The sequence below is a fragment of the Rhagoletis pomonella genome, unplaced genomic scaffold, assembly GCF_013731165.1.
Source record: "Rhagoletis pomonella isolate Grant_MI unplaced genomic scaffold, Rhpom_1.0 Rhpom_scaffold_00004, whole genome shotgun sequence".
NCBI lineage: Eukaryota > Metazoa > Arthropoda > Insecta > Diptera > Tephritidae > Rhagoletis > Rhagoletis pomonella.
Genome location: NW_023458558.1, coordinates 27,817,886 through 27,824,237, shown reverse-complemented (window position 1 = coordinate 27,824,237; position 6,352 = coordinate 27,817,886).

Sequence of the window (6,352 nt, the reverse complement as noted above, 5' to 3'; positions counted from 1 at the left end):
TACGGAAAAATTTTGATTTTCAGTTTTAAAACGTGACGGTGGGAATTAGCAATTTTCCATGTCAACAACATGGAAAATTTGTTGTTTTTCATAAAAAATACCATGTATAATTATTAAACCTTTTGAGATAATTTTTTTCTAGACATAATCTTGTAGGGCATTAATTTCTCTGGAAAAAATGACCCTGGTTTTGAGTGTCTAGACTTAAAAATGTATATATACAATTACGTACATATGTATGTACTAAGGGGCTAACTTAGCCTGGTGAAGCTCTATCGATCGTTCTTGCGATAAATTTCAGTCTTGGCGTAATTATGCTAGGCAAACAATCTGACATGCCTTGGAGAAAAGCCAAAATTTGACACAAAAAGTCTAGATACTATATCTAGCCGGATTATATAAGCACTTCTCTGTTCTGTTTTGATAATCCTCTCGTTAGGAGCGAATGGTAAAGTGTAAAAAGCTAGACTACTTAGTAAAATATATTTTTAGAAATACATTTAATGATTACCAAAAATACCTCTGTCTGCATTTGTTTGAATTGCCTCGATTTTTTGAAACGAAGTAGTCCCAAGCTGTTTAGAGAATGAAAAAAGTAAAAAATCGCTTACACATTTTGATAAGTTCTTTGGGTATTGGTTGGGCCAGAAATCGAACTTGTGGTAGCTCTAACCACACCACTAAGGCGCACAGTGGTCTGAGTGTGTCAGTTTTGAAATGTTTCGAAATATCCAACCAAGACATTAATTTGATTCTATACCTGCACACTAACAAATTTTTTATTTTTATTTTGTTACTAAGAAAAAGGACACTGAATACTACTTCAAAAGCTACGAGAAGTCGGTGTTAGTGATTTCCTGGATGTAAAAGAAGAAGAGAAACCGCGACCTTAAATATGTTTTGTATCTCTTAAAGAGAGAGTACCTAACCCCGTGTGGTCAAGATACCTTGGGTTCCTTAATGAATCTTAAAGGGGCTTTGTTATGCGAATTCTTAATACCCATTGACGCTTTAGAAGTTATCAATTTTTGTCTGGTCAAAGTTCGACCGTCTTCTTTTCTAAAATTATTCTCTCTCTTGAAAGGTTAGCCGAAGAGTCTGGCCTTTCTATGGCCAGGTGCAAAAACTCAAGAACCCACTGTCTTTGTAATGATTTTTACAATGTAAACAATAATAAGCGCCGTAGCGAATCTGCATATCCATTCATGTCGATTTTCTTTAACTCATTTTCTGAATGATTTACTGCTGATTTAGTCGCAAAGAGATTTTCACTACCAGCTCTCTTCTCTATCCAAATTTTTCTCTTATAAAACATTGAGAAGCTTTAACTGTTATTTGATTTATCTGAGCCTAGGCAAAAGAGGAACAAGAACTGTGTAGTAAATGTTGCAAACTTAGTACAATGACTTATCATTACTCAAATGTTAAGTTGCGGTTCGGCTTTTCCAATTAAAATCTGTATACCTTTTATGTAAGTAATTTAAAACTAAGTCTCATAAACTTTGCTTATTATATGTTAATTGCCTGTTCAAAATCATTCAGAGAATTCAATTAACATCGTAAATATGGAAAGCTTACTTTAATTAATAGAGAAAATAGTGATTTTATTTACATAACCAATTCAAATCGCACACGTTTGATATGGCAGTAAATCATGAGTTGGTAAAAAGGAACAATAAAAATAAAATCGAACGCCTAAATATACACGCGTGCGTTAAAGTGCACATACAAAGTTGCATTTTGCACTTGTACATTAGGGTGTAGCACAAATGCCTTTCGCTGAGTACTCGAGTACTCTACCCCCAAAACTCTTTTATAATACATGCTTAGTATAAGATAATGTTTGTATTGCGAACTAGTCTGGGTGCTTTTCTTTGTTGTTTGTTGAAGGAGACCACAGGAACTCGGCTATAACCATAAGAAGGGTAGAAACTTTAAATAATACTCTTACTATTGCATACGTGACGAAGATCGAGGTTCATGTTTTTTACGAGAGGTTGAATATTATCGGAAAAAGTTCGCAAGGACTTCAATATTAGGACAATATTTAATTAAGTCAATACGATGTCCATAACTATCTAGAGAATCGTTGAATAAAGTTGCCACTATCTCAGTATGCAACACAAGCCTTATCTCAATAACATTTAGGGACAGCCTTAAGAGTATACTATATATTGGGTAGGTAAGTTTTGCAAAGCTATCTTTTCTGGTATAGTAAGTAATGCACTTTTGTGTCTACACATTTACCTCAAACTTCTATATTTTATTTTTTATTGAGTTCACCTGTATGTGTCACCGCATGTGCCGACAGCTGCGAAGGCTCGTGCCTTGTGGGCTCGCTCACGTGCCACAGTGTCAGTGTGTAGTAAAATTTATGAATAAAAAATTTTCCATCGCAAATTATGTGCGCCATTATTTTTAACTAAAGAACAAGGTTTTAAGCCGATCTTCTAATAGCCAATGACTTACTAAACTATGTATTCGTTTTTTTTTTAATATGCAAAGTTTCAGAAATATGTTATGTACTAAAAACTTGCTTTCTGACTTAATTTTTTTACCCAAAGTGCTGGCCAAGCTCCACCCAATCGAATTTAATATAAACATATGTAACTTTTTCAGGAAAAGGGCATTTTCTTTTAATGTATTTCATAAAACTATCCCTGGCCAGTCCAACACCGACAACGCACAGTGGTTCGGATGGCAAATCTAGCTGGACAAAACTATTTAAACAAATACTCGTTGATGGATCTTTACACCACTTCTTACCTAGGGGATTTTTGAGTCGCTGATTACGAATCCGAAGTCACTTATCAAAAATTCAAAATGGCGGATCCAATATGGCGAACGAAAATTTAAAAAAATCGGTAGATTTCTATGAAACTGGGTACCTGGGGGTTTTCTGGGTCGCTGATTACATATCTAAAGTCATTTACTAAAAATTCAAAATGGCGGATCCAATATGGCGGACGAAAATTTAAAAAAATCGGTAGATTTCTATGTAACTGGGTACTATTTTTTTAACTCTTTCATAACCAAAGGTTTTATAACTCCAAGTATTTTTCTGTTTTAACACACAACCCCACCCCTCCCCCCCTCTTCCCCGTGGATCCGCCACTGATCTCATATTTATATTCAGATACATTCCTGTTAATAATTACTTTTGAATTTTAAGATTTGTCATACTGTCACTAAAATGTAAATAGCTAAGCCAATTGGTTAGACTTGGTTATCGAACTTACCCTCTGCATTTGCGAAGGTGTAAAGAATAATATGCAAGTGGTTTTATAGCGGCCTTCAGCGGCCTTTACTTTTCCTACTCTTTAATTGATTTTTTTAATTAATCAAAACGATGATTTTTCAGAATAAATTTGCTTATACCAATGTGGACATAAATTGCGTTATGACCTCTGAATCTATAGCGGAATAAGTGTAATTTTTTGTTTATAAATTGTTTGCAATTATGCAAATATTTGTGAGTGCAATTAGCAATCTTTTAAGTTAAATTTCAGCTTTTAAAATAGAGTTCTCAAATAGGCGGCGTTGACTTACCTTTTTTTGTTTGTTTTCATATGTTAATGCTTTAATAAATGCAATTTCTATTTAAATGTATTGTCAGGAATGTATTCCAAGTACCATTAAGTATTTTAAAAACAAAAAAAATTTTGACTTTCGTCCAGCTAGATCTGCTATCCGAACCACTGTGCAAAGCTGTCTGCAATATTTTTGCGTAGAACTTGAAAACCACGATTTTGCAAGGGGCTCCTCAGGGATGTGTGATAGACTGGGAAGATAAAGGCGGGGAAAGTTTTTTGAAATACTGTATATAGCGAGGACTAAAGACAATATGTTATATTTGACTAGTTATTTTAGTAGTTTTTAGTTTTTATATTTTTTTTATAAAAATATTGTTATTTTTTAACCAAAAGTCCAGTTTCAATCTTCGTGCAACATTAAAAAAATCACTAAACTTACATCTTATTTTATTAAAACTGAATTGGCTACAAAACTGCATACTCGAAATCTTTCTAGAAAATCTAATTAATAAGCTTGAAACTTTTATGAGAGTTTGTTCTACATTGAAACTTTGATTTATACAGCTTTTGTTAAAGAAGGGACTATACTTTTATAAAAAAATAGTGCAGGGTGCCAACAAATAACTGTTATCCAGGGTTTTTAGAAAAATAAAAAGGTCCTTTATATATTTTGCGAAAAAAAGTATTTGATTGTTAGTTTTCCACAGATTTTACTTCGATTTTATTAATTAGTCCTTAAATTTTAAATTTTATTTCGATTTACCAATTTACCTATTCCATATCTTCTGTAACCATAAGGTAATTTCCTCAATTGTGTGTCCTTTATACTACTCCTTTTTGTGCAACATTAGGTCTCATACTCATAAATCGAATAGACTCGGAACTGGTGACCAGGGATTGGCAAAGGGTGCTGTTTTTGTGACTTTAAGCCTACTCACGTTAAAAACGGAGGATGAACGAACACCACCGCAAAGCGTGCTGTCTTGCAAATACAGCCACCACAAGTGAACGATGCTTATAAAGCTCATACTGATATTGACTTCGGCAAATCTGTACTCCGAATGATCGTGCATGAAACCAGCAACCGCCGTATTTGATCGACTGCCAAAAGCACGATACTGCTTTGGACGGTTGCCGAAAGCATGACAGCTTATGTGAAAGACTGGCGAAGGCGAGATGCCGCAGTTAGCTAACTTGATTTGTTGCAGAAATCAAAAAGTGTGTTTGCATTGTTCAACTTGGCGTTCAACATTTGCGTTCAACTCAGCGCAGGGTTGCACGAAAAAATAGTTGAATGGCTAAAAATATCAAAATATGAAAAAATATCAAAATATTCGCCATAAAAGGGTGTTTGCATTGTTCAACTTTGCATTCAACTTTTGGTTGAATGGCCTTTCAACTAATCGCTTTCAACAAAGTTGGTCGCCAGCCAACATTTAGCCATTCAACTTTTTTTTCGTGCAACCCTCCGTTGAGTTGAACGCAATTGTTGAACGCAAAGTTGAATAATGCAAACACTGCTAAACCGCCGCCTTTGGTTTGTTGCTGAAGGCGCGTTTGACGTGTTGCCGAAGTGATGATACTGTAGTTCAAAAACATTCAAAGACACTTGCTTGTTTGAAATGAAGCATTGATATTTACATACATACATACTTACGTACGTATGCATATTCCCAACTAGCCAGCAGTGAGCAATGCAATTGAATGGTAGACGCGCTATAAATACATACATACATGCATACGAGACGATAAATTACCCTTTACCACATTCGTCGTCATTTCAGCAACAAGTCAGATGATTTTCAGCAACAAGTCAAATGGCTTTCAGCAACAAGTCAGATGATTTTCAGCAACAAGTCAAACGACTTCTGCAACAAATAATGACTCTCATGTTTTCGGAGCCGTTCAACTGCCACGTTTGCTGGTTTCGTGCACGATCATTCAGAGTACAGATTTGCCGAAGTCAATATCAGTATGAGCAGTTATAAGCATCGTTCACTTGTGGTGGCTGTATTTGCAAGACAGCACGCAATGCGCTCGTGTTCAGTCATCCTCTAATTTCGTTTAGGTATCGATACTACTGCGTAAAAAAAAGAAATTTTCCCCGACAGCACAGGATTTGAAATGAGATTTGCACAACAGGTCTTGTCATTTAATTTATATGTACATGTATGTATGTATATGGTAATGTAGTATATCTAAACATAAAAAAATACAATTCTTTTATTTTGTAAAAATCCTGTTTTTATGCTGATGGAGCGTCAATACGCGTCAAATAGATACATTTGTGTTTAGATACATTGTATGTATGTATGTATATATAGTGTACAAAAATACAAATACACAACGAAATCCAACGAGTAGAAAAGTTTAAAGACAATTACGGAAGTTCAAGTCCCCTTGGATTAACCTTTTGGTAGTCAAAAGCTTATGCTCACGACGTACTTACTTGCTAGCGCGAACTATTTATTTAAATTTGAATTTTTGTGTAATAAATTATTCAACATTTTTATTTCTAAAATATGTGCATATATAAAACCTGAACGATCTATCGCTGTCATTCATCTAATTGAGCACTGCAAGTATATGTAAATGAGCACTTAAGGGATGTGGTCGAGTTGCAGACTGTCTTTGAAAAACTAGCAAAAATTGAACGATTAGAAAAACACTTAGCATATGTACCTTCATACATAATCCCTGTGATAAAAAACTTCTATCATATCAAAGCCTAACTCCCGATCTGTCAGCGTGAGACTCTAACCCAAACCTCCTAGATCGGTGTCTCTAAATTTGGTTAATGATCTTTTTCAGTCTTTATT